Source organism: Mesoplodon bidens (genome assembly GCF_964165515.1).
Source record: "Mesoplodon bidens genome assembly, chromosome: 1".
Classification (NCBI taxonomy): Eukaryota; Metazoa; Chordata; class Mammalia; order Artiodactyla; family Ziphiidae; genus Mesoplodon; species Mesoplodon bidens.
The window spans coordinates 163,673,983-163,701,262 of NC_138176.1; the positions used below are offsets into that span (position 1 = coordinate 163,673,983).

General features: G+C 56.6%; 1 protein-coding gene across 3 annotated transcripts in view; it reads right to left on the reverse strand.

Moving 5' to 3' along the window:
• Positions 1-26,869, reverse strand: part of ZMIZ1 (zinc finger MIZ-type containing 1) — a 234,402-nt gene extending 207,533 nt beyond the window's left edge. For 2 of the 3 annotated variants that reach the window (XM_081237854.1, XM_081237853.1), the window contains exon 1: positions 26,551-26,868. The gene's annotated coding sequence lies outside the window, so the exon portion shown is untranslated. Of the gene's footprint in view, positions 1-26,550 lie in introns of all 3 variants that reach the window. The other variant, XM_081237855.1, reaches the window with a different exon arrangement.
• Between the last annotated feature and the right edge of the window lie 411 nt (positions 26,870-27,280).

Consider the following 27,280-nt stretch of genomic DNA (forward strand, 5'->3'; position numbering starts at 1 on the left):
CAGGATCCTGCTGAGCAACCTCGTCTTGCCTCCTGCCCACCTAGGCCTGATGCCCTCTGTTGCTCCTTTCTGCTGAGCATTCCCTGGCTTGTCCTTTGGGGTGCAGCTCGAAGGTCACCTCCTGTGGGAAGCCCTCCCTGAATGCCCTTCTCCAGCAGCCTGACCTGAGCTAGTCCCCTTGGCAGGCCTCTCATCATGGCTACGAGGCCTTCCTGCTATAGCAATTCTGGCCTGTCTTGTTCCCTAGTGAGGCTTAGAGCTTCTGGGGTCAGGCCAGGATAGGTCAGCTGGAGCCTGGGACAAGGTTGGCACTCAGCAGCAGACAGGTTCCAAGCATCAGGGGACGTGCCCACCACACCCCCAATTAGGTGGGCATGAGGACCCCCATTTTGGTGATAAGGAAAGTGATGCTCAGAGAGGCTCAGGATCTGTTCAGGTCATATAAGCAGTCTGGGTGGGACTCAGGCAGGGTGGGACCAGCCAGCATCCATGCTCCTACACGCCTCTGGGACCAGGCCCTCCAGGTAGTGAAAAGAGGGTCACCTGTTCCTCCTTCTAACGCACCTTCAGCTACTGCACCTTGCAGCTTCCACTCAACACCTCACACAGCCCCCACCCAGCTCCCACTCCCACAAGGGGACACTTCCTCTAAGCTTAAGCCATGGGTAGGGGGGTGGGGAGAGTTATGGGGAGAGATTCTTCCAGGCAAGTTACCTGCTAAATGCAAAGCCAGCCTTCCGCCCCAACCTAGAGCAAGTGCCAGCATCCCAGGCTCAGCAGCAGGATGGCCCACAGGGGTCATGGGAGCTCCAAGAGGGGCAGGCGAGCCTGGGGAAGGCCCCGGGCCCAGTCGCCACCTCTCTTTGCCTGAAGTGCAGTGCAGGCCCCTCTGTCTTTTGCACACCCCAGTCTAACTAGATCGCTTCCTCTTTCCTGAGGCCCCAGGGGGCCTCACAACCTGGCCTTCCTCTCAAAGCAAACAAATACAGAACCAGTGAGTAAATCCTGGGGTTCCCGTGAAGCCACGGGACGGAGCAACATGATAAAGGCAGACTGGGGGGACCGCTGTCCAGTGGAGTGAGGGGCCCTGCACCCAGAGCCCTCCCAGGAACGCAGCCTCCAAGCATGGGTCCACCCAACCCCCAGGCCCTCAGTGAGGCTCTAGCAGCCATCGGAACACCCCCAAGTCCTTCCCACCGCTCAGGGGTCCTCTCACTCTGGTTTCCAAGGCCGTGGCTCTGGGCTGGGTATCAAGGAGGCTGCTGGCTCTCAGGGCCCGATCCCTGGCAGGGGGCACCCAGGAGCATTTGAATCCCAACCTGCTGCTGGGATTTGCAAACAAAGTGGTTCCCTACTGGTTCATCTGACAGACGTAGCCACCCTTCTCCAACCAAACCCCAGGAGCCAACTCCAAAGCTCCACCGTCAGGTCCCAAGTCTCAGAATCTCCCCAGACCCCAGAGGCCACCAACAAGTGAGGCCTGAGCCCACCCACTGCCCACCTGCTAATTAACCTCCTTGGTCACCTCCCTGGTGACCTCATAGGCCCAGCGCTCTGAAAGCTGCAGGCCCTGACACCTCCTCCCCAGCCTCAGGAGCAGCTGGGTTCAAATCCCAGCGCTGCTTCCTGCCAGCTGTGTGAGGTGGGATGCTCTGCTTCAGCTCTCTGAATCTCAGTTGTAACTCAGGCTGAGTTAACTCTCAGTTACTAGAGGGTTAACTGATATCTGAGCAAAAATAATGCCAGTGTTGGTCAGGCGCTCACAAGGTACCAGGCCCTGTTCTAGGCTCTGTACTGGGATTCATTCATTATGCTCCCAAGATCCCCCCAAGTAGGTGGTTCTGCTACGACACCCCCCCCCCATTTTACAGATGAAGAAACTGAGTCTCTTCTCCTCGGTTGCCCTGTGGTAAGCACGGGAGCTAGGATTCAGCCCCAGCAGGCCGTCTCCAGAGAGCCTGCACTAACTGCCACGCTATGCTGCCCCCAGGAAGGTTCCACCGTCTCTCCAATGCTGCTGGGGGCTTAGCCTCGTCAAATTCCTCACTTCCCATCAACTCCAGGGTCCTGAGTGTGCCCCCTCCCCGCCTGTCTACTGGCAGACACTGCCACACGAGCTCAGGCATTCCCTCCACTTGCCTTCAGACCTTTGACCTCAGGTAGAAATGACCACCTGACTACTCTCCGCTCCCCAAGCCCTAGGCTTCCATCGCAGTCCCTGGAGCCCACAAGGGCAGGGCCCAGTGGTGTCCTGGACCCAGCAGGGACTCAATAAATGCTTGTGGGGTGGCTGAGTGACCCATGGGGTCAGGTCCAAAGGCCTCTGGCTGTGCCCATCCAACCAGTCCTTGTCACCTGAGAAGCTCTCAGTAATGAGGCCCCACAGAAATTTCGAGGCCCGGATGTCAAGGTCCCTCCAGCAGGTGTTCTTCCTTAGCATCCAAGCAGCCCACAGAGAGGTGCCATGAAGACCACATATGTAGGAGCAGAAAGGCCCAAAGTGACAGAAATTGATAAAAACTTCACCACACCACTGACACCCCATATATCAAAGGCCCCAAATCCCATTCTCTGCTTGCCTCCAATTTCTATCAGAGCTTGCCAGCTGCACATTTATTGAGAAGTTTGTGATCTGACAGGCACTGTATTACCAACATTAATGATGCATCAGTCGCTAGAATTACTGGGGAAACAGTCCAATTGATTTTATTATTATCTTGAGTTCTTCACATTTCATTCCATGCAGCTTGCTACCAGAGTTTTTGAGCAAAGACCAAAGCAAATAAAGAAAGGTTTCAGGGCCAGGGCTGACCTCAGGTGGGAAAACCTGGGCTTGTCCTGGGACCCTTGGTGACGGCCCTCCCACCCCTCTGCCTTCTTCCTCTGTTGACAGCAGGGTGGGGTCACTCAAATGCCAGGCGGCAGAGAGGGGCAAGCGTGGCTTCCTTGTGGAGAGGAAGAGCCGGGGGACAGATCAAGAGGTGAGGCCAGGCCTCCCACGCATGCCACAGAGATGGAGGTGGCCAGTGGGAGGAAGAAATAGCCACTGATGTCACCTGTCATCTGCCCCTTGGCTGGGACAGGGAGCTGGCCCCAAACGGAACCCACACGCAGAAACGGGCCCATGTCCACACCTGGCCTGGCAGCCCTGCTGGCTCTCCGGGGGCAAGAGGGACACCCAAGATGGGATGGAAGATGTGAGGTGGTGCCTACCTCATCTCGGGCCACTCAGGAGACTCCTCCAGCCACACGAGACTCCTTTCTGTTCTAGAACTTGCCATTGCCGGTCTCAGGGCCTGCCTTAGCACAGGCTGCTCCCTCTGCCCTCAGGTTCCCTCCACCCTACCCCCACCATCGCAGGGCCCTCCTTGGAAAGGCCTTCCCACCTTAAGGCCTCCCACGCCCACCCTTGGTGTCTCCATCCAGCACCTTACTTGTTTCTTTCTTAGCATCTATCATTGTTTATAAAGGGGGCATCGACCGGCTTCTTGACCTGTTTCCCCTCTGGCTCCCTGCAGACAGGTATCTTATCTGTTCTGGTCACCACCACTGCCCCAGAGCCTTGCAGGCCCCGTACCCACGTGGGGAATGAGTGTATGAGTCTGAAAGCAGGCAGCCACTGAAGGAGCCAGTTTCTATCAACCCTGAAGGCAGTGTTTTGGGTCAAGAGGTTCTTAAGCAAATGGCTGGTTGTTTCCAAGCTGACTGTCCTCTTCCCACGCCTGACCTCTATGCTAGGGGTTCCGTTAGGCCCTCTCCTTTCTAGCTCTAGCAGACATTTAGCCACCTGGACTCATCTCCTGCCTTTCCTCTCCCAACTCAGCCTTCCCCTCAGCTTTCTCCAGGAGCCCTGAGAGGCCACAGGGCCAGTGGGAAGCTGAGGGCTGGAGGTCAGGCCGGGAGCCAGGTTCAAATCCGGCCTCACCACCTGAGCAGATCATGTAACTGACTGCACCAAGTTTTGCCCAACTACTTTCCTACAAAACACGGGCCAGGTGACAGAGGTTCAGGAGATGACAGTGATTCGAAGTGACCATGAGGACTGAGGTGCAGGGACCCCAGGTGGCCGTGAGACGAGGATTCCCCAAAGGCTTGGAATAATAGAAGAAGTGGGCGCCTCATGGGGTGCAGGGGCCCGGGCAGTATCTCTGGGTACCAAGGGTCCTTGCTCACACGGCAGGATTATTAGGTGCGTTCCAGGCCCAAGGCAACAGACAGGTGAAACGAGAAGATGGGGGAAGCAGCACGTCTGCCCTCAGAGCAGGCAGCTAAGAAAGACACCATGATCCTTATCTGAGCAGAGAGGCGAGCTGGACGCTGGAAAGGCTGAAAGGCCAGGTGAGAACTGGCTCAGTTCAGCCGTGAATGAGGGTCACCGTGAAGGTTCTAGAAGCTCACAGGGCCAACGTATGGGCCTTGTAGGGGTAGTGTTCTAACTACTGGTATTATGGTTATTATTGTTATTTAGTATTTTCTGAGATTAAATCAGAATATTTGACTTGATAGGTAGTGTTCTGATTTGCAAGTAGGTTTTCCTGAAATAAATATTTCAGATAGCATTTGTCTATGAACATTTACCATGTGCCCAGCTCTATGCTAAGCACTAACCCTACATTTCATCCTAACAACCCGCAGTCTCCCCACTTTATACCCATGAAGACTGAGGTGCTCAGAGGGGACGTCGGAATACCCGAGGTCCCGCAGGTGGAAGATGCAGGGTATGAATCCTGGCAGACCCGAGAGTCAGAGCTCCTGGACCCCATGGGGCAGGAGCAGCCCCTCTGGCCCGAGGGTCCCACCCCCTGACCAGCATCCAAGCCCCATCAGAGGGCCTTGGACGTGCCCCAGATCACGCAGTCGTCCCAGGCAGGGGGCAGGGACAACAGATAAATCTACCGTGAACGACGCCTCACTTAATTCTCAAAATAACCTGGGAAGAGAGTACTACCAATTTCATGGCCAAAGAATTCAGTCTCCAGAAAGCAAAAGGACCGCTGGGCAGAGTGAGGGTCTGGACCCAGACGGGAGGCTGTCGGGTAACCCCCGTGCCACCCGGCCAAACACCTGGAACCTGGCCCTTGTGCCTCCCTCCGGGCTGCCCGGCCCCAGAGCTCGCAGCCTTCTGAGCTCTGCACCTGGCACGCGACGCCAGCAGCCACAGTAAACAGGCACGGCTGCAGCTGGACTCACCCGGCTGGCCTGTGACCGGGGAGGCCAGGTCAGGGGACGGGTTCCTTGGCATTTCTAGTAGCGGGCTCTGACTCAATTAGGCCCTTTCTGTCCAAAGGGCAGCTGTGACGTGCAGAACGGTCTATGGTGTCAATATGAGCTCAGCATTGTATAGCTGGGAACACACAACGCCCTTGGTCGACTGTTTATTTATAAATCTACCCAGCGCTCACCGAGGCCCTTACACTCAGCTCTTTCCCAAAATGCAAATTGGCTTCCTCCTGTATGTCAAACCGGCTTGCTCAAGCTGATAAAAATCATCCCAAACGGGCTCTTTTATCTCCTCAATACAGAAACTCCCATACCTCCTAGAAAGAGGAAGACGTCTTCTTTCTGCTTCACGGGGGCTGGCCCGGGGACAGGCCATGCAGAGGCGTCCAGGGCATGTGAGGGGGTCAATGAGAGCAGTGGGAGAGAAGGTTCTAGGCTCTGAGACTTGGGTTCAAATCCTGCCCCTGACACGTTCCTAGCTCTGTGGCTTTAATCCCTCGAGCATCACTCCATGTGCCCGTGTGTGTGTTAAGTGGGGATAAAAATAGTCCCTTCCTTATAGGGTTCGCTGGAGAATTAAATGAGATAATGTATGTGAACTGCTTGGCACACTGCTGAACCCTAGTAAGTCTTTTGAATAGGGTGGTAGTGGTGGTGGTGGTGGTGAAGAAAGAGAAGAAAATAGTTGCCATTCTTACCTGAAGCTTGGAAGTACCACCCAGTTACTCTTGCTGGGTGGCTTCAGGATGGTCCCTTTTGCTCTCTGAGCCTCAGGTGCCCCCACTGGAAAGTGCGCCCCCAGCAGCCTTTCTCCTATTGGTTGGTCGCCCAGCCCCTCGACTGCCTGCACCATGTTCAAACAGCTTTGGGAGTGCTGTTTCCAGTACCCTCTCTCTTCACTCTCTCAAGGGCTCTTTTATCAGAAAAACAAAATCTGTTCTAAAAAAAACCCCTCCGTGTTTTATAGAAAAGCAAACTATCTGACCGCCCCTGGGCCAGCTGGTGTCAGGAAGTCTAAACAGCCGTAAGCATCATTTAAAGGCACATAACTTGCGCAAGCCTTGCTGAGGGATAACCAGGAACTGATAAGGGCTTGTTACCTGCTAGACTAATAAGGGGACTCCAGGGAGTGGACAGGAAGTGCAAGTAACCTCAGTACGGTCCTAGAAGTCACCAGAGACCAAGACGTGCACTGGAAGCTCTCGGTGGAGGTCCCAAGCCTTACAAGGAGGCGTCACGATGCTGTCGTGACAACTGGGCTTGTTGGCAGGCAACGTGGAGCCCTGCCCACAGAGTGATGCCCAAGCCTCGGTCTCCTAGCAGGGAACGCCAGCAATGGTGTACGTGGCATGCATTCACCGCAACGCTTAGCACCTGGAGAGACAGGGGTTACCAGGATGGACCCATTTACAGAGGAGAAAGCTGAGGCCTGGAGGACGGAAGTGACCAGTCCAAGGTCACACAGCTTGTTAATGAAACCAGCAGCCATGAAATGGCCATGCCACTGCAGCCACCAATTTTCCCCAATGGGATGACACCTGATGGACGATGTCAGCTCCCAAAGACCTTCACCTCCCAGTCTCATTTATGGCTCACAGCAGCCCAGCAGACAGACCGGGTGGGGGCTGTTAAATCTCCTCACTGTGCAGGTTGAGGACAGAGGCACAGGGCCATGTCACCCCGTCAGGGAGTGGCTGAACCAAGCCTGCCCTTGGACCTACAGAAACCCCTGCCGCTCTCACCTCCTCGCCCCCTCAGCATGGGCCGGCCCAGCTGGAGGAAGGGCCAGCCCCCTAGGCCCTGACCCCACCAGCCCTCCCACCCAGCTCAGGTGGGTTGGCCCTGAAATGCAGCTGAGGGACTCCACTCACCTGTGTAATCAACACATTCCAGTCTCTCCCTCCAATCCAAGCAGCACCCTGCCCCCCCCCATTAATCTCCTAAAACACTGCCCTTCCCTGACCTCCCTCGCCTCTAGGATAAGTGTCCCCTCCCAACCCTGCCTTCCCATTGGGGTCCCAGCCATCCCTGGAGACCTGGCCTCAGTTACTCCCCTGAAGACACAGGCACTGGCTGGGCTTCCCCGGACCCCGGGGGCATGCACACTTCTCTCCCTCTCTTCACACCTTTCCGCTTCCCAGAAGTGCCTTTCCTCCCCTGTCCTCTTCGCCCTGTTCTAGCTAAAGCCTCTGCATTATCAACACCACCTTTAAGTGCCCCCTCCTCCAGGAGGCCCTCCCTGACTACTCTAGCCCATTCTCATCGCTCACTTGTTTCAAGGTCTCCTTGGAACCTCTTAGCAGATTTCTCTGGCACTTTCAGTATGTATCATTCCTATTCCGCCAAGCAGCCAAGGCTTAGTTTCCAATTTCGACTGTGAAACTCGTTGAAGTCAGGGACTCGGGATTTTCGTTTGGCCATCCTTCTGCTCAAGAAATAGTGCCTTAGCCTGTGCTCCTCTGCCCACGCCACCTCCCTGCGGCCCCGTGCTAGGGGATACAGGAGACAGGGCTCTGGCTTTCTAGAAGGAGCTCACATCTAGAAATGGGGAAAGAAACAGGCAGTTGCCACCTAGCTTAGTGGGGGCTGCAACTGGCGAAGTGGGAGGCCGTGGGACCGCTGCCTGGTCCGGGTGCTGCTCTCCGTCGGGAGCCCTCACCATGCCAAGCACGGGGCCCTACCCTAAGGAGACCCTCTAGCCGGTCTCCTGCTGGACTGAAACTGCAGGCGAGTGATTGATCTGTCAGGTTACAAGACAAAGGAGGTCTGGCTCGGGGCGTGGGGGAAGCAGGCTGGGCGAACGCTGCCCTCCAAGGCCGAGCCCTCTACCAGCAGACGGTCCGGAAGAAGCGCTGAACCCAAGTGACAAGAAGGAATCCCCTGGCCTGGGGGAAGCCCATCCACCCTGATGGAAAAGGCAGAGAGAAAGAAGGCTGAGCCCGACCCGTCAGGGCTCTGCGGGGCACGGACATCCCTGGTCCCTCAAAACCAGCGCCCCCAGAAGCCTCAGCTCCCGAAACGTGTGTCAGCCTTGCGGGTGGGGCCCTTCTGTTTTCTGTTTTTCTGAGCAGGCCTCTCCAGATGGGCCGACGATAGGAAATGCACCACCGCACACTGCTGGCTCTTGGCCTAGTGGGCCCTGGCCACCGTCTGCAGCTCTGAGCATCTCAACGAATGGTTGCATTGTTCTTCCACCCTGAAGCCTTCTCTGGAGAAGCGCATGGGTGTCTAGAGAAATAAATATAAATGGGGTCCTACATGCCAGCGGGGGGGGGGCTCTGACCACACCCTCACATCCAGGTCCTTGTCACCCAAGCTTGTGGCCCTGGCCCTGTACCCCGGGAGGGGAGAGAAGGCTCTTCTCTGGCTCCGAGCAGACCCTGCCTCCCTTCAAAACCTCTTCCAAGCTGGAGCTCTCTGTGGGTCTCACAGCCATGGCGGGGTGGGGCGTTCCAAGCCCCCTAGGGGATGAGGAAAAGCCCTCCATCTGCAGCGCCCCAGGTTACCGTCAGCAGCCTCCCTCCCCACTGCTTCAGGGGCGGCAGAAACACCCGAGCATCCTGGGCGCTGGGCCTGGGAGTCCCTGCCCCTCCTGCCGAGCTTGTTTTCCTGTCAGTAAAATGGGGCGGCTAAAGTCAATGATGGGCCAGCTGTCTCCCAGGCCCCCACTGTTGTTCTAACCAACCACGCCTGAAGAAACAGCAGCAGGACCAATGCCCAGAGCAGCAAGGGGCGTTCAGAAGGCAGGATGGGGAAGAGGTGGGGTTGTCGATGGCTGCAGAAGCCCTAAAAGCTGGTAAAAGGCTTAATCCTGCATAATGATTTACAAAGTGACAAGTAAAATAGATTTACCGTGACAGCTTGAAAGGTGAACCACAGAAATAAAATTACACTCAGGCTCATTCTGTCTCTCTGCCACCTGTCCCCTCCCTTCCAAAAACCAGAAGTCCCATGCACACACATGGACATATGTGCATGGTAGGGGGACAAAGGAGGAGGCAGCTCTGGCCCCTGTCCTGGGAAGGGCTGGCGGGTTCCCTATTTCAGGTGCAGCCCGTAGATGTGATGCTCACAGCAGCCCTCCAAAGCCAGGGGGCTGTCTCCATCGACAGATGAAGGCTCACTGGCTGGCATGCCCCGCATGAGATTCCACCTTCAGGAGCACGCAGCAGGCACCCCAAGAGCCCGAGGGACCCAGCACCGCCAATTTCTACTGAATCCATCTGATCAGACGTCGCAGTCCTAGGGTTCCTAGGTTTTCAGGGGCCAGGGAGAGGGGTTCACTGCTTCCCCTGGCATAAGGCGGGACTCCAACAGCACTGGGCCAAAAACCAGACAAGAGGAAATCAGGGAAGACGAGAAACACCTTCAGCCAAGTTCAAGTAAGCAGACGCTCCCGCCTGCAGTGCTGGGTTCACGGCCAGCATCTGGATTTCTCTGTCAATACCACGGCCCTCGATCTGGGCTTACAGAAGTACCACGGGGTACATTTTCCTCCACTGAAGCGGGCTCATTCGGCATTCAGCTGTGTGGGGGAGAAGGATCCAGCATGTCAATGTGCCACCCATGGGCCACAGAGATACTCTCCCTGGTGGCAATGAACTCCACCAGCTGCTCCAGGCTCCTTGGCTGCCTGTCCACCTCCCCCAGAGAGGTGCCGGCACAGGCACCTGCCTGCCCAGGCTCCTCAGTCAGAGGCAAAGCAGTGTTTACTAACCCTCCCTGCCTTTTCGGCATGAGAAATCTGAATAAAGTGAGAGGTGGGCTGATTTACTATATGGAATCAAAAAAGAAAAAGTAGCTGCTCAAACAAGGTAAATAAATGAAATGCAAAAACACAAGTCAGAAAGCACCAGTTTTAAAAGACAGAGGTTGGCGAAAACTATAGAAAACCAATTCTGGCCTTGGAGTTTACTAAAAATTTGATTTCTTTTAAAGGATCCTATACACCAAGCAAAACCCCAGCAAGTGAACACAGCTGAGTGAAACCTATGTGCTGAGAAAATCGGAAGTATCTGGATAGCTGAGGGTTTCTATTTCATTATCCATCTATCCGAGCTTTACTGAACACCTTCACCGATCCAGGCTGTCTGGGGATACAGGACTGAGACCCAGCTGGTACCCTCATGGAAGGGGCAGTCCAGGGAGAATGCAGAGGGCTGGGGGAGTAAAGGGGGGCACTGAGAGACCCCCCAGGAGGAGGCAATGACAAAACTGAGGCTTGCCGGTAAGGAGGGGCTGGGAGACCTTATGTCACGGTCCACATGATGATGTCCAAAGCCCCATGGACAGATCCCTGTTTCACAAACGTGAGAACTTTGTAAGCAGAAGTCAGATAGACCACATTCAATCTTGGGGGGGCTGGTATAGAAAGTCTTGCCTATCCTGGAGGTACAAACGCTCAACCAAGCTTCCAGAAGTATCCCAGGTAGAAGAGGCCTCAATGCACAAGTGGGGAAACCGAGGGCAGACAGAGCCAAGGCCTTGACTAGGTCAGGAAGCTGCTCCCTGGTAGACATGGGAAATGGGTCTCCTACACTGGTCATAGCCCCTTCCAGTGCCCAGTGCTGCCCTGGGGGTAGCTATTCAGCCCAATATCAGACACTTGTGGAGCGGTGACAGGCTGGGAATACACATCTGGATGGCCACATGAGTCCCTGACCACTGGGAACCACTTAAACATAGAGGGCGAGGTACTTCTCCTACACAGGCCAGATTCTCATTCTTAAAAAATTCGGGCTTTCATTTCTTGATAAAGATGTTCACAGGGGCATCCCTCTGGCTGAGGCCTGCTCTTGCCTCCAGCTGGCAATCCTAACAAGTGTGTTTACTGGGTACAAACTGCCTTCCTCAGCCTCCCCTCCTGGCAGCCCTGGGAGGCGGGCACTCTCCACCCATTTTACAGGTGAGCAGGCAGATCCAGAGACCCCTCTCAACCCGGGTTCCTCTCTTTCTGGGCCTGCTGGGAAGACTGACCCACTGCTAAGTGCCAGGCGGGAGTTGGGGTGGGCTGGGACAAGCTGAGTCCTCTGCCCACTGAGCGCATTGGCAGGTGCGGACTTGGCTCAGGGTCAGGCCTTGTGGGGCATCTTGGACCCTCGGCCTCAGCAGTCTGAGCCCTGTCTGGCTGGGGCAGAGCCCCGGAACCACCCTGCCCAAGTGTTGCTGGGCCATGGAGGGTGCCAGCAGCCAGGCTGCGGTTTTGTGCTCAGCCAACTCTTGGCTTCTACGCAATGAAGTGGAGAGAAGAGTCACGGCGAGAAGGCACTGTCCACCCACTCACCCTGCCACTGCGGGCGGCCTTGGGGCCGCCCTGGACCGCAGCCCCAGCCCTCTGCTCAGCACCAGAATGCTGAGAGGCAGTGGCCAGCGGAGGCAAGGCCCACCAGACAAACACTGGCTCTAGTCACCTTCAAGGTGAGGCAAGGAGACCCAGCGGCCTGCACAGGTTCAGACCAGAGCGAGCTGGCCTGGCTTCTCCCCCGTAACCCACCCTCCTGCTGCTTCTGCCGCCGCCACCGCCACCGGGGAAGCAGGACTTCCCTCCTGCTGCCTCTGCAAGTCAAATGAATTCCGGTTTAGTTATGGGGGGGGCGGTGGCCTCCCGGCTGCGGGAACTCTGGGATACTGGAGTGGCCTGACTCAGGCAGATTATCCTCTTAGAGGAGAGAGATGAAGAGAATGGGGAAATGGAGGCCCAGAGGGGGCAAAGGGTCTGCCTGCGGTTACGAGGCAGGATTGGAGGCACAGGAACAAGGAATGTGAGGGCAGAAATGACCTTAGTGGGCCAAGCAGTCCCAGTGCCCCCATGTCACTGACAGGTAAACTGAGACCCAGGGATGGGAAAGGACCTGCTGAAGGTGACTTTGAATCAATAAGAATCCCAGGATGATAATCCTGGGTAGATCCCGTGGGGCCAAGATACAGCTGCCCTCTGTGACCCCAGCCTCAAAAGTTAGGGAAGTTGCAACACTTCCTTGTTTCCATAGTGACTAGCTACTGCTCCAGGAATACACTGAAATGTTTGTGTTCCCTCTTCTGTGCCAGCCCTGGGCCAGGCTGTGAGGACACAGAGCGGAAAGAGGGGGTGTGAAGGGAGGCACAGACCCAGCCCCCATTCCAGCTGATCCCAAGCAATGGAGGGCAGGAGGGAGAGGAACAGGAGAATTTTCAGCGGAGGAAGAAATCCCTACCCTAGTGTCTGAGAATGTCAGGGGAGGGAGGTCAGAGGTGGCAACTCTTGAGCTGGGCTCTTAGGGATGCAGAGGAGTTAACCAGATAGGATTGGGGAAGGAACTGACATAGGCAAAGCAAAGGTCCCAGGGCTTGAGGGTGATGGCACATTAGAAAGGGACAGTGCACAGAGTAGAGGGCATGAAAGTGGAGGAGATGAATGGAAGAAAATCACGATGGAAACCAAATGCAGAATGGCAAAATTACAAGTGTGACTAGGGTATGACAAACACCTCCCCATGCCTCTATTTTTCCAACTGTTAAATGGACACCTTATAGCTATATGGAAGGTGACAAGCACAAAAAAAGTCCTCCCACAGGACTTGGAGATCTGGGCCAGCTCTCCAGTCCCAGCCCTCAGCCTGTTTTGCAGAGGTGGGCAGGCATTCCCAATGGGCTTCTAGGCATAACCTCGGTCAACCTTCAGATACATTCAGGATCTGACCCTGTCTCACTAGGTCTACTGACCATTCTGGTCAAAGCCACCAGCATCCTCATGTGGGTTACTGTAAAAGCTACCCAGCTGGTCTCCTTGTTTCCACCCTTGTCCCCTAGAGTCTATTCTCAGCTCACTAGGCAGAGGGATCTTCTTAGAAGGTACACCAGATAGTCTCAGTCCTTTAATTAAAATCCTCCAGTGGCTTCCAAATTACTGAGCATGAAGTCAGAAGCCCTTCCCGTGCTCCATAAGGCCCTCTGGGACCTGGTCCCTGACCATCTTGCTAACTTCCTCTCCTATCTTCCTCCCCCTCCCACTCCATCCAGCTACTCTGGCTTCCCTGCCTTTCTTAGAGCATGCCACAGGACCTTTGCCCATGCTGTTCCCTATGCCTGGAATGCTTTTCTCCCAGATGTTCATGGGGTTCACTCTCTTACCTCCCTGAGATATCTGCTCAGATGTAGCCTCTTCGGAGACGCCTTCCCTGATCACTCCATCTAAAGAACCCCGATTCTCCCATCTCCTTATATCACCTCATCCTGACTTATTTTTCTTCAAAACACTTATCATAACTCAGCATGACATCATACATAAAGTTGTAGACTTGGGCTTCCCTGGTGGCGCAGTGGTTGAGAGTCCGCCTGCCGATGCACGGGACGCGGGTTCGTGCCCCGGTCCGGGAGGATCCCACATGCCGCGGAGTGGCTGGGGCCTGTGAGCCATGGCCGCTGAGCCTGCGTGTCCAGAGCCTGGGCTCTGCATCGGGAGAGGCCACAACAGTGAGAGGCCCGCGTACCACAAAAAAATTTTTTAAAAAGTAAAATTAAAGTTGTAGACTTGCTGACTATCTCACCTAGGAGAATGCAGCAAGGCCTCTGTCAAGTTCACCACTATATCCCCAGGGCCTGGAATAGTTCCTGGCACATAGTAGGTGCTCAACAAACTGATAAATGAATAAGTAATCCATCTTTCTTGGAGAGCTGGGTAAGGGGAGGCACAGAAAGATCCCAGGCCCTGCTCCCTCAGTGGCAGAACACTGGAGGCTTCCAGACCAGCCAGGAAAACTTGTTCTCAGGCTGGCCTAAGGACGCACCAGCAGGAAAAATGTGCTGCCCTCCCAGTGCACGGGCTCCCAGACCTGGAAGGGAAGCAGGGCCTGGCCTAAGGGTCTTCAATAGTTCTTTCCATACACACTAGACTTAAGCAGCCAAAGGAATCAGTCTCAGGGAGCAGTGGATGGAAGGAGGCCAGGCTGGCTAGGGTGGGAGGAGTTAGCATCTTGCTGGCTTTGCAGCCAGCTTCCTTCCCTCTCTGGGCTTCAGTCTCCTACTCTGGGAAATGGGGATGAGACAGGGATAAGATAAGCTGGTTGCCCAGGTCCCTCCTGCTCCAACAGTCCGGGCATCTTTGGGTCTTCAGAGCCCCAGGAGGGATCAAACCAGGTTGAAATTAGGGCCACAGATTCAACCCACGGTCCCAGGTCAGGGTAACATCCTGCAGCCAGTTAGAACAGACGCCTGGGCAAGGGGTCTCAGGTGCGCTCCTGGAGACCCTGTTTCCACCCAAGGTGATGGCTGGCAGAGTGCGGGGCAGCCCTGTCTGAGCCAGGAAGTGAAGGGGAGAACACTGTTATAGGGCAGCAGCCCCAGGCGAGGGCCCCAGGCTGGGGGAGCCAGCTGTCTCATGAAGACCCCGGGGAACACCTGCCTGCCCCCAGGCCCAGAGGTTCTGATGAGCACAGCCAGAGACATGAGGCCCAGGAGCTTTGTGAGATGAGGATGGTAAATCCCAGGCAAGCCAGGCGCACCATCACCACAGCCATAAGGGACCTCTCTCTGGGTCTCACTGGAGCAAAGGGTTTCTGTCAAGTGACAAGGCAGAGGATGGGCACTGGCGGGTGGTCGGAATGCCTGGGTTTTAGCTCCAGCTCTGCCGCAGACTGCCCTGTGACCCTGCGGAGGCCTCTGCACCCCCTGGGGTCAGACTCAGCAGCTAAATGAAAGGGTTGGCCTGGATAATTTCCAAGGCATTTTTGTGCTGACACTGTCATCAAGGCACATGTTAATAAAACATTGCCCTCCCCGACGCCATGACACTGTACAGCGTGCAAAGTGGTGGCCCTCCCCTCTGACTCTTGTGACAGCCACAGAGGATACTGTCGGTGGGTGGCAGTGCCAGAAGTTCGGACTCTAAGTCCAGTGCTCTCTGCAGACACCCAGGTCTCTGGGGCCTCAGGACACTTAGGCAGGATGTTCCCTGACAGAGTGGCAGGGGGCAGAGAGGGGCTCGGTGAGGAGGCGGATGGAAGCAGACAGGAAGGGAGTATTACCCAGAGCCCCCTGGCTCTCCTCCTAGAAAGGGACCCCAGTTCCAGTGGTAGGTGAGCCTGTCGGGAGAGGCTAGGAAGATAGCCTTCTCGAACCATCGGGTATGTCTAACCCTTGAAGAGCAGATGCCAGGCCACTTTCTTTCCCTCAGACCCTACTGAGCCACATTTAGGACCTCCCCAGCCTAGAACCATGTCTTACGACCTGGGTTAGACTGTTTTCAGGTCAGGCCTGAGGTCTCCAAGCTGCCCAGGCTCTTACCAGAGGCAGAGATAATAAGGAGGCCCAGGGAATCGAAAAAGGCCGCCTCTTTCAGGAAGCCCATTCTGCCCACTCCAGCCTCGGACTCAGCCTAGCAAGAAGTCTCTGGGGATACACCCATGACGTGGAGTATGGAAGGGAGTTCCCGAGAACTGACTTCCCCATATCTGCACTGTCCTGAGATGAGAACTAGCAGGAAGCATCCTTCCAGGCTCCACGCGAGGTAGAACTTCCTAGATGCAGGAAGCTGCTGGGAGGCAGGGAGCAGCCCGTCCCTGGAGGCATGCAAGCCCATGACAGAGGGTGCTCTCTGGGGATGCTGCAGAAGGGCCAGAAGTCATCTGTGTAACAAGGCACCAGATGAGGTGGCCGCCAAGCTCCCTTGCAGTCCTGAGAACCAAAGGTCCCACGAATACCCGGCATAGTAGTGTCCAGAGCCCCTGGAGGGGGAGGTCTGGGGGACCATCACACTGGCTGGACAGCCACACCTCTAGGGAGCTGGCTAGGAGGGCAGCCGTCCACAAGGCAGAAAACGCTGAGAATTCTGGGGCCCACAAGGATTCCAACCTTCAAAGCAGCTCCACTCCTTCTGCCTATAGAAATCAGCCTCACAGACAATTCACGCACAAAAATGAAGGTGTCAACCCGGGCTGGGGTGGGAGGAATCACAAAGCAGTCCTGTTGCAGGAAATAAATCAGTGTTGAGCTCACAGCTTCAAGGAAGCTCCTTTCACAGCCAGGCCCCATTACCAAACACCAGGCAAGAAATCACACCTGAGGTTTCCTCCCTTTTTCCAGGATCAGAAACACAGGGGGGTCCTGGAACTCGGGGTGCGAGGTGTGGTGATGGGGAGCAAACTGGGCAGGGAGGCTGAGAGCCAAGGAGCCCTCTGACTCGCCGCCTGCCAGCCACAAAGCCCACTCCTCAGAATCCCACAGAGTCAGGGACAAGAGGAGTGTGAGCCCAGAGAAAGTGGCACGTCCACAGTCACAGAGTGGGCCCAGGGCTCTCCCCAGGGCCCCAGGCCGCCTCACCCTCTCCGACGGCATCACAACACCCACAGCTCACAGCTGATTCATACCAGCGAGGCATCCTGAAGACACAGAGCGCTCCTCTATAGGTAAATGCCATTGGGCCCCTCGGCCCAGGAAGAAGAAACATTAACCGGGGCAGGATAAACAGGCAGTGCAGCAAGCATGGTTGAAACTGGCCTCCTGACCCAGAGGAGGTAAGCCCTAAACCAGTCCTGCTCAGCCTTCTTAGAAGAGGGAGTGGACGGGACCTGGTTCCCTTCACCCTAACCCCTAGCTCTTTCTGGGGACTTTGAATCCTGACGCTGACAGAGGATGAGACAGAATGGTTTCAGCAGTGAGGTCGGCTGGCACAAGAGGCCACCCCCTGGAGCCACCCACTCCCTGTGCCAGGCTTTGTGTCCCGGGGGCCCTACCGCTGTTAGTGACCTTGGTCAGGTCCCTTCCCTCCCTCAGCCTCTTTTCCTCATCAGCCCAAAATCAGGCTGGATTAGGAACAGGGGTTTAAACACAAATGCCTCCATGACTACGGAAGTGACACACAAAAATGAGTGGGAATCAGAGGGTTTGTGGGCAGGAGGAAGGGAAAAACGACCCAACAGTCATGCTCACTCCAGGGCCAGGGTAATTTTAGACCCTTGGATGAAGGCTGTGGTTCTTACAAGGTTCTTCAAGGATGGGAACAAAGCTGGGGACCGTATCTCTCTAGAAAAATACATAATTGCCAAGGTGTGCACGCAGACTCAGGGTCCCCGCAGGTCGGGTACAAGGCCCCTCCTGCCTCACAGCTGGCAGGTCTTTGAGGCCTATCTCTAGGGACACGGCAGGGGCCCCACCCCTCTGCCAAGCTGCCCTTGCTTTGGGGCCTGCCCAACCACAAACGGATTTGTGGTCTGGTAACAATAAAAGAAAAGGAGGCCAGCAAAAGTGACAGAGACCTGCAGGCTTGAAGGGGGTAGAAGTCAGGTAGAACCGCCAAGAAGGCAGGCTGGCGGGGATTCTGTCCACAAGGAAGCCGTCCTCGTCCTCCCCATCATAGGCATCCCTCGGGAAAGGCTGTTCTTCAGCAGGGAAACCATCCACTGGGCTGGCTGAGCTGTAGATGCCAGAGCTCGAAGTGACCACCCAGCTGCACGTTTCCCAGGATGTTCCACTGATGTCTCTAATAGTTATTTTGCATTAAAAAGGGAGACCAGAGGAGTGTCCTATAGCTTGGGAAACCCTGGGTGAGGCAAAGGGGCTGGCGATTTCCCAGGACAAGGTGTGCCCTGCCATCTGTCCTTCTTTTTGTGGACCGGTGTTCCCGAGGACCCACTTTGGGAAACCTGGAGGTGGTCTCAGCTCATGATTTTCGGGGGAGGAAACCGAGGCTCAGGGCATCCGTGACTGGCCTGAGGTCCCAGAGTCAGTTACCATCCACTGTGATTCTGCACAGTAGTTGATGGTTGACAAGGCTCAGCCCCTCCATCCTCTCCTTTTCTCCACCGGGGAAAAGCCTGCGAGGGACGGATGATCATCCCCTCGCCTCAATTTACAGGTGAGGAAGATGAGGTTCCAAGGCAGGAACCCAGATTAAGTCTCCACCTTCAGAACCATCTCTCGCGGGGGAACAGGCTTTCCTGATAGGGTGAATGAAAACTTGGGTTGTCACAGGGGGCCTCTCCGAGATGTCCCAGCAGCCCTTCCTGCTACAGAGGGGAGAATGGCAGGTGTCAGGAAGCCTGGATCCCAAGCCTGCCTTTGTTGGTCCTGAGTTACCAGATGACCTTGGGCAATCCCCCTGACCTGAGTGTCCTTGTCGGTCAGTTGGAGGTAACGCAGTGCTAACAGCTGACCAGGTGTCGTGGGAAGCAATGGCCATGACGATGACTGAGGCTGCCGTGCCTTGGGCACTTACTATGTGCCAGACCCTGCATGTGCTCCATCTTCTCAAACTAAGGGAAAGGTAATATGTCCTTTTTATACTATTAGTGAGCCTGTTTTGCAGATGTGGAGCTGCCCAAAGTCACAGATGTCACAGAGGGTGGAGCTGAGAGTTGATCCCAGGCAGTATAAGAGCCTAAAACAACGAGTTGCCCAAGAAATGCTGGCTATTAGGATATTTATGGAGGACCTTGGTTAGTTGTTTTAAAGATGTAAACAGCAGAAGCACCAAAATAATGACATCAGTAAGAAAATTCCACCCCTTCGAACCCAGAACACTCAGGGCCTCTCAATGAGACACTCTGGTGCAAGGGATCCATTTCGCTGTGTGATGTGTGGCCAGTCCCTTTACCTCTCTGGGCTCTGGGTTTCCCTACTGCAAAACAGGAAGGTGGGACAGAGACCTAAAAGGGCCCTCCCCACTTGCCAATGCCAAAGGGTTTCAGGACCCTTCCCCAGAGGTCTGTGTGCCCCATTTGTCCCTCAGCCAGAGTGCTACCTGGGCTGAGCCGAGTGCCGGGTTTCCTAGTTTTGGCCAAGGTCTACCAGGGAGTAGGACTGGAGTTTGGACAAAAGCCTGGGCACGGGGTGAGGCCCAGGCACCTGGCTCTCCTCCCTCGTCCTGAGGTGACACGGGTGACCCCCACGGCGGACCGGGCTCCCTCCCTGCTTCTCCATCCACAGAGGAAGTGTTAGCAGGCCATTCTACAAAGGACAAAAATCAGCCCTCAGAGGGCCGGGTGGGGCTGGGGGACAGGCAGAGGAAGCCACCCATCTCCTTGGACTAAACAGGCCTGGGCAGATGAGAAATCTTGTACCCTCCCTAAAGGGTTTCTGTTTTACTTCCCTCAAATCTCCAATGCAACCAGCCTATTATTACTTTTCAAGAAATATGCTGCTGGGTTGGGGCCCCATTGCCCATCCTCCTCTAACTGCATAGGATCCGGGGGTTCGACTGAAAATGTCCTCCCCAGGTTCATCCGGCCCTTCCCAAGTCAAAGGTGGAACAGCATTCATTCCTGAGCTCCAAAGGGTGGCTATCGGGGCCGCACCAGGCCAACAATAGGTGCTCAATAAATGTTTAATGAACTAATGGGCTAGAGAGACAGGGTTCCAGGCCTGGCTCTGCCATTAATTCGCTGTTGCCCTTGGATACAGCCAATTGTTTCTTTCAATAGTTGGGTTTCCCGGACTGGAAAAAAAAAGTCAGACCAGGTAACCCTTACGGCCCCTCAATTCTACACCACATGCTTAAGGGTGCAACACACAGGCAGGGAGCTTCCAGGGTAGAAGGAAGTTTCAAACATCTCTTCCCACTGCTCCAGAGCGAAGAGGAGGACAGGACGTGACTGCTGGGTGGGAAGCTCCCAGGCAGGGGTTCTGAAGGCATCACAGCCATCCGCCCCCCTCCCCTGCAAGCGCCAACCTCTGTGGGTGAATGACTAAAGGTGCTGGGGAATGAGAATGAGGACAGGGTAGAAGAAAGGACAGAAAGTGGGTGCAGTGTCCATTTAAGACAGACACCAAAATAATTCCAAAATAATTTTAGAAGAGCCACTGAAAGTACAAAGAGACTATATTTTAAATGTCATGCCCCCCCACCCCAACATTCAGATTAGCTCTGTCATTTTCTGGCAAGGCTATAATCTGCATTGAGGTGGACCCTCCAAGCAATCAAGAATCTGAGACAGACTGGTGGGAGAGGAGGGAGAAAGCCCCCATGTCTGGGAGCCCTGGGAGGGGCAGACCTGAGTCCTCAGCAGAAACCCTGGCCAGCAGAGGCAACAGCATTGTGTCTGTGTACAGGTAATGCCAACTGGGGAGCCAGCTTTGAGACAAATGGATCCCTCCAGCCCCTATCTCTGGAAGCAGACTTCTCTGGAGGGTTTACTAGCCCCTGGACAATTCCAGACCTGCCCTGAAGTCCCCAGGTACAAAGATTACAAAGCCAGAACAGAAGTGCCTGCCACCCTGCCACTACCAGCCATCCAGGCCCTAGGCCAGTCCCTATCCGTCTGCAGGCCTCAGTTACCCCACTGGCACAGTGAAGGGTTTGCGCTGGATGATCTCTAAGGGCCGTGCCTGCTACAGTCTGCAATGCTAAGACTCTACGGAAAAGCACAACACCTACATCACTCAGGCCTCCACCCCGGAGACCTGGGAAGGGAGTCCCCAGTCCCCAGCCGGCTGGCTAAGGCTGGGGGCTGGGGCCTAGTAGAGTCCCCACACCGTCTGTCCTCAACAGCCCGCCACGGCTGAAACCTTCGAGTGGTTACAATTACAGCCGGGCTAACAGGATTAGGGGAGCATTGAAATCTAAGAAATCTAATTAGCTCAGACACCCCGGCCTCCCCCAACACGATCCTGCAGTAACCCCAGCAGCTGGGCCTGACAGGCGGGGCCCGGGGCCCTCCTGGGCCACAGTCGTTACCTGTGCAGGTGTGCCAGGCTGGGCCAGGCTTCCTGGGGAGCTGCCAGTTCAGCCTGCCCGGCTGCTCCCTGCTCTGGACACCACCACCTGCAGCCTTGTCCTGGGGTGGCACTCAGATGAGCTCCAGAAAACCCGGGGCAGGGGACTGGCCTGCAGGCGGGCAGTGTCAAGGGGCAGAAGGACTTCAAGGGCCCCTACAGGGCGGCTACCCGGCACGGCCCGGGGACTGACTCAGCCAGAGAAGGGGCAGGCTGAGCCAACGTCTGTACCTATAGAAGCCATCGCAGCCCAGGGAAGAGCCTTGGGCTGCACGGGGATCTAGGGCCTGGAAACACCTCTGCTTCCTGCTCCAGGGCCAGGGATGAAGCCCCATGCACAGACACGTGTGCCCTGCAGTCATGGCAGGATTTGGGGCTCAGAGCAAGCTCTGGCTGTAAGACACTGTGCCATAAGAAAAGGGTGCAGTTGCTCGGGCCATGGGCCGCATGCTGCCAAATGGGGAGAGCAAGTGAGGCCCCACCATGACCCTTCCTGGGCACAGTTCCTCCACCTTAACCTCAGTCCCTGATTCCCCATTCTCGGGGTCCACATGGATTTCTGTATCCTTGTCCCTGCCTTGCTGGTGGACTGCGAAGGCAGTAGCACAGCTGGCATCTGTAAGGCCTGGGGTTGAGTCCTGGCTGAGGCACAGGTCATTTCACCTCCCTGAACCTCAGTTTTCTTCTCTGCTAAATGGGGCTAATTCCAAATAGTAGCTAGCTTCCACTGCTGTTCTTGGGGTTAAGCGAAGTTGGAGAGCGCTTCTAAATCCACCAAGTGCCATACAAAGGCGAGGGGCTGTGGTTATTACTGTCATCGTGCACCCCGTGGCAGGCAGCCAGCTGGTGGTGGTTAATTATTTATTTGGACTGATCTTCCTGCCCTTGCTGGACTGTGAGCCCCTAAGGAACAGGAACTGTCTTACACATTTCAGGGTCTCTCACAGGCCACGGTCCTCACACTGTGGACTCTCAGGAAGTATCTGTGAGATCAATGCTGGGCCCCTGACCCAACCCCACCCCCTGCTATCTATCTCCTTCCTTCTCCTCCTACCCGATCCAAGGAAAGTGCCAGGAGGAAAGCTGGCACACAAAGACAGATGACAGTGAGCCCCTCAGGCAGACCCTCTCCTACTCCCCACAGGTCACTCCCAATAAGGGCTGGAAGCAGCCATTTGAAGGGTGTCCTCCCACCCCACAGGAGTGTGGCTTGCCTGGGCACTGGTATTGAATCTGGGATCATTCAGGAAAGTACGAGTTTGTGGTCTGGAGAACCCCCAGCTCCTCAAGCCCAGAGAGGGTCAGGAGGGGTTGATTTCCAGAAGGCATGCAGCCGAGCACACCAATAGTCAGAACTGTCCACCAAAGGCAAAAACTGCCCAAAGGTAGTGAACTCCCTGTCATGGGGAGCAGGCAAGCCAAGGCTGGACAATAAGCTGCCAGGGAGGTAGCCTTGGATGGGAGAGCAGTTTCTGGAAAATGCTTCTAGCATCTCCAATCCAACCCCTTTGTGCCTCATCCATTCTGTACCCAGAGCCTGCCAGGCCTTCAGGGGACACACACCCAGGGATCTCACGGCCATATCTGCCTCATCCTCACAGCAAGCAGGTAGGATTGGGGGGCGGGGGGGGGGCGGGTGTCCTGCCCTTGGGCCCATTTTACAGATGTGGAGACTGAGGCCCAGCTGAGTGAAGCTATGGGCCCAAAGCAGCCAGTCAGCTACAGCCTCCTGACACCTCTCCCCTACCTCCTCAGGTAATAGCAAACGCCCTCACAATCGTGACGGGTTTCTGGACTCTTTCCTCATATAGCCTGCGCTTGGGACTGGTTTTCTCAGCCTCCCTTCATCTTCCCTGAGGGCAGGGTCCAACCTCTGGATCACCCCTGGAGCTTCCAGCCTACGCAGGCTCTGCCTCCCCCTTTCCTCAGGGTAGAGCTCTAGGGACAAAGAGCCCCCCTCCTTAGAGGGCGTGGACAGAAGCCACTGTGTCCTGCTGAGAGGTCAGAGCAGTCACCAGGCAAGGCTGCAGCAGGGTTCAGGGTAATTACAGCAGCCCGGCCTTTGTTGTCCACACAAAACCTAAGGAACCTCATAAAGATGAGGTGGTGATAGGAGCCAGGCTAGGGCCCTGGGGAGCAAAGTTATGAATGAAAAGTATGGGACTCAGGACCTGGCAGGCTCGGCTTCCTGGTTCTGTGACAGAGTGCCCAGAGAAGCTTCCGGAAATTGACTTGTTTGTGCCTGAATTTCTTACAGCAACATCTCTCCATGAGACTAGGGTCACAACTGCCTGTTGGATGCTGGCCGAGGCTAGAGAACTCAGTATCTGTGGCTTCACACACGGGTACTCTTACGACAAAACTCTTGGGACACAGCAGGCCTCCAAGTGTCTTCCTTCCTTATCCACCCCGATCTCTGTCAATCAGGAAAAAAGTGAAGTCTGCAGCTCTTAGCTGGGTCCTTCCCTCTGCAATTTTCTATTGATGGTGTACACCTGTCCTAGGCTGGGGCACATTTCTGGGGACAAGGGATGAAGACAATGTTGTGTTACTGTCACCAGGCGTGTGTGTGTGTATGTGTGTGTGTGTGTGTGTGTGTGTGTGTGTGTGTGAGAGAGAGAGAGAGAAAGAAACCCCAAGTCTCTGGACCTTTCTTTGCTCCTGGCTGAGAAAGGAATGAGGTTCCTCCTCCTCTCTCCTTCCTTAGGAGAAAAAAGGGACATTTGTCCCCATAAAGAAGCCAGCAATCTTTTTTTGCATAGACAGGACTAGTTATCAAAGTTTCCAATAAGTCCAACAATTACTCATTCCCAACTCTTCTCTGTGAGCCATACCCTGAATGCCTCAAAACCCCAATCCAAAAACCATTTAAAACTCTTGAAAACTCCCTACTGCTCAATCCCCACCACCCCCTAGCCACCACAGTCACTGCCACCAACTCAGAAGTCTACAGTTTTGAGATTTACATGTGCAAACAGCATTTCATATCCTTGTGACTTGGGACAAGGAGATGCTTCTGTCCTTTTGGGGAAAACAAAACCCAACTGAAAACATAAAACTCAGAAGAAAACACCATCGCCCTCCAAATGCATTCCCTTGGCCCCAAAGTCACACGTGCTCTGTGGCAGATACGGCTTTCAATGTGTCTTTTGTTTGATGCTGGTGCTTCAATATCTTCAACCTGAAGAGAGAAAGATCAGCACAAGGCTTGGGGCATTCACAAACTGCGACACGAGGGGCAGGCAGCGGGCAAGTGAGGGGCCAGGAATTCCCTGGACCTCCTCAAAAAGCAGCCGGGACAGAGAAAGTTACGGATTTGCTCCCTCATCTGAACTTCCCTGAGAGCAACTTTTAAACTCCCGGGACCACACTACAAATGCCAGCAAAGGCCAGTCAGACTTCATCACCAGCCAAGCTGCCCATTCTCCAGCTACAGCGCCTGCCTTTTTTTCTCTACCTTCAAGAAACAATAATAAGCAAACCCAGGCACCTCTGGGAACAGCCTCTGGCCTCCTGCCCTGCCCTGTGTAACGAGCCTGTCTTCACACCCACGAGGGAGGAGGAGACGGCACTGGCTAACCCTCTGGTCTACCAGGCCCTATTCCCGGGGTTGCAGCAAGGAGACAAACTGTTGCTCAAGAAAATCCTCCAGAAAATCCTTGGCACCAGAAGGCAACTCCGGGCAGCTCCTGCCCAGCGCCAAGCCAGGAGCTTCCAGAGGTGGCTTCCCCCTGCCCTTTTAAATCTGTGGGGCTGGGCCCTACTCTCCCATGCCCTGGGCTGTCCACCCAGGGGGCTCCGAATGGCCATGGCAGAGCAGGGAGGAAGAAAAGGCTGGCCGAGCAGTGCCCTCACCCTGCCAGCTCAGCCGCCAGCTTCTTGGAGGACCTCTGAGAGAACATTTGTTTGGGCTGCCAAGTTAAATCTTCCTCCCTCATGTCAGGGCATTGGAAAAGCAGTCAGTGGGGAGCAGAAGGCGGAGAGCGGGGGTTAGGAGCAGCGGGAAGGAGGGAGGCAGGCGGGCAGGCTCACAGAGCCCCAGTTACTCCGGCACTGCCTGCGCAGGAAGCTTGCGGCTCCCAGGCAGGCGCTGCCGGGACTCCGGACACCCAAGCAGGGGCCGGGCCGCCAGGCCTCCAGAGTCAGGCGCCGGGTGCCAGGCGCCCTGGGCTCCCGCCCAGGGAGAGGCCCTCGCTCCGTGGCCCGCCGGAGGAGCGAGGTGGGAAGGGACGGCAAGGGAGGAAAAAGTTTGCGGCAGGTAGAGGGGTCGGTCTGAGCGGCCCTGCTGTCGGGCTGTCCCCCGGGGAGGTGTGGGGGACCCGGGCCGGCTGCCCTGGCTTGCACCCGCCCGCCCGCCCTCCCGCTCGGGTTGTTTACATTCCTGGAGTGTCTTTTAAACCCGGGGCTGAGGCCGGCTCCCGGCCTTCTCCGGCGGCTCCGGGGCAGTCTCCCGTGAAAATCTGCTGGCGCACAAAGCCCGGGAAGACGGCCGCCCCTCGCCCGCGCCCCCGCTGCTCCGGGGCGGGGAGCCTGCCCTCCGCGCCGCGCCCTCTCCTCGCCCGGCTGGCTTCCTGGACAGATGTCCCCGGCGAGGGGGCGACGCGCGCCCGCTGCCCGCGCCCCAGACGCCGAGGCCGCGCTCCCCACTGTTTTCTCCCCAGCCCAGACGCCAGGAATGTGAAACAAGCTTCCAGAGCCCGCCCCCCACCCCAGCTCCAGCCCCGGCCCGGCCCCCCAACCTCCGCCCCGGCCGGCCTCCCACTCCCCCGGGGCCGCCGCCGCCGGAGACGGAGAGGAAGAAAAGAACACGGGGAAATTACTTTCGTATTTGCAACGCGCGCGCACACACGCACATCTTCCCCCTGGGCTCCCCTCCTGGCCGGGGCAGCTCCATCGAGGCTTTGGCCTTAAGGTTCCTCGGGCTTCTAAAGATCTACTGGAAGACCCTACACACACCCCTTGGCGTTCCCCGCTAGTACGGTGCGCCGCGTCTCCCTGGGCAATTCCCACACAAACAACTTAACCGCGCCCCCCCTCCCATCTACAAAAGTGTGTGTTTTCCCTGGAAATTCAGATGCACAACTTAACACCACCACCCCTTGCCGCCACGAAATCCGGCGCCTTCCCTGGCGGTTCCCCTACACACAGGCGCACAACTTCGCGTCTTTCCAAAGGAGACGAGGGAAACCGAGGTGATCCTACGCCGGTCCTTCCTTCCCTCCCTCCCTCTCTCCCTCCCTTCCTTCTTTTTTCCCTCCCTCCCTCCCTCTCGAATCCCGGTCCTGCCCGGCCCCCGGTGTACTGAACCAGGGCTGCAGGCGCGCCGGCAGGAGGCGGGCACCAGGTCCGCGCGCGTACAACTGCACTCACGCCCCGCGCACCCGAAGAGCCCCGGCCCCCGCGCGCAGACCAAGACGGCTCCGCGCAGCCCGGCGTTCGCCGGTCGCCTGGGCCTCGGCCCCTGGTAGCCAAGAAGAGCGCAGCGGAGCCCAGCCGCCAGCCACTTCGTCCGGCTCGCCAGGTACCGGCGGAAATTAAAGGGAAAAACCCTAACGCCCAGCGCCCCACGGTCGCACCCCAAGAGTCCACGGGGAACGGGAGGAAGGCCTGGGGCCAGCGGACGCCCGGGTCTGGCCCCAAACTTACCCGGAGCTGCGAGCGCCGCTGCCGCCGCTGGAGGACGCGCCGCTGCCGCCGCCGCCGCCGCTGCCGGGCAGGGCCGGCTCCGGCCGGGAGGAGCTGCGAGGGCGCCGAGATGGGCTCCGCGCCGGCTTCTGCTCCGCGCCGACCGGGGCTGGGGTCACCGCGCTGCGCCGGCGCTGCTCGCTCGCTCCGCCGCCCGGTCGCTGCTCTCCGCCTGCCGCCCGGCCGCTCGCTCTCCCGGGCGCCAGCCGCCGCTCGCTTTTTTAATGTCCACAGACAGTGAAAAGGAACTCGGCGTTAGGGGGTGAGTAAGTGAATCAACTCGCCCGGAGCCGAGCAAGTTGAAGTGTCAGATTACATTGGCTATTCTATTTCCAAAGGGCCCCGCGCCGCCGGCCGGCCACAAAAGCCGGTGCGGAACTAGGGGAGGAGCGGAGCGCCGCGCCACTGCCACCGCCACCGGCGCCGCCGCCGCCGCCGCCGCCGTCGCCGCCAGCGCTCAGCTCCGCTCGCCTAGCGCTCTCTGCGCTCTCGCCTCTCCCGGTCTCTTTTCGTCTCTCTTTCTCTCCCTCGCCTTTCCTTTCCCTTTCCCTCTTTTGCTCCCTTTCTTCCCAGCTCCTCGGTCTGGGCGCTCTCCAAGCTTTTTCCCCTCTATGGCTCTGATGGGGCTTCGCGCGTCACCCACTCCCACTCACCTTCTCTCTCCTGCCTCCACTACTCCCTGGCCGCTCCC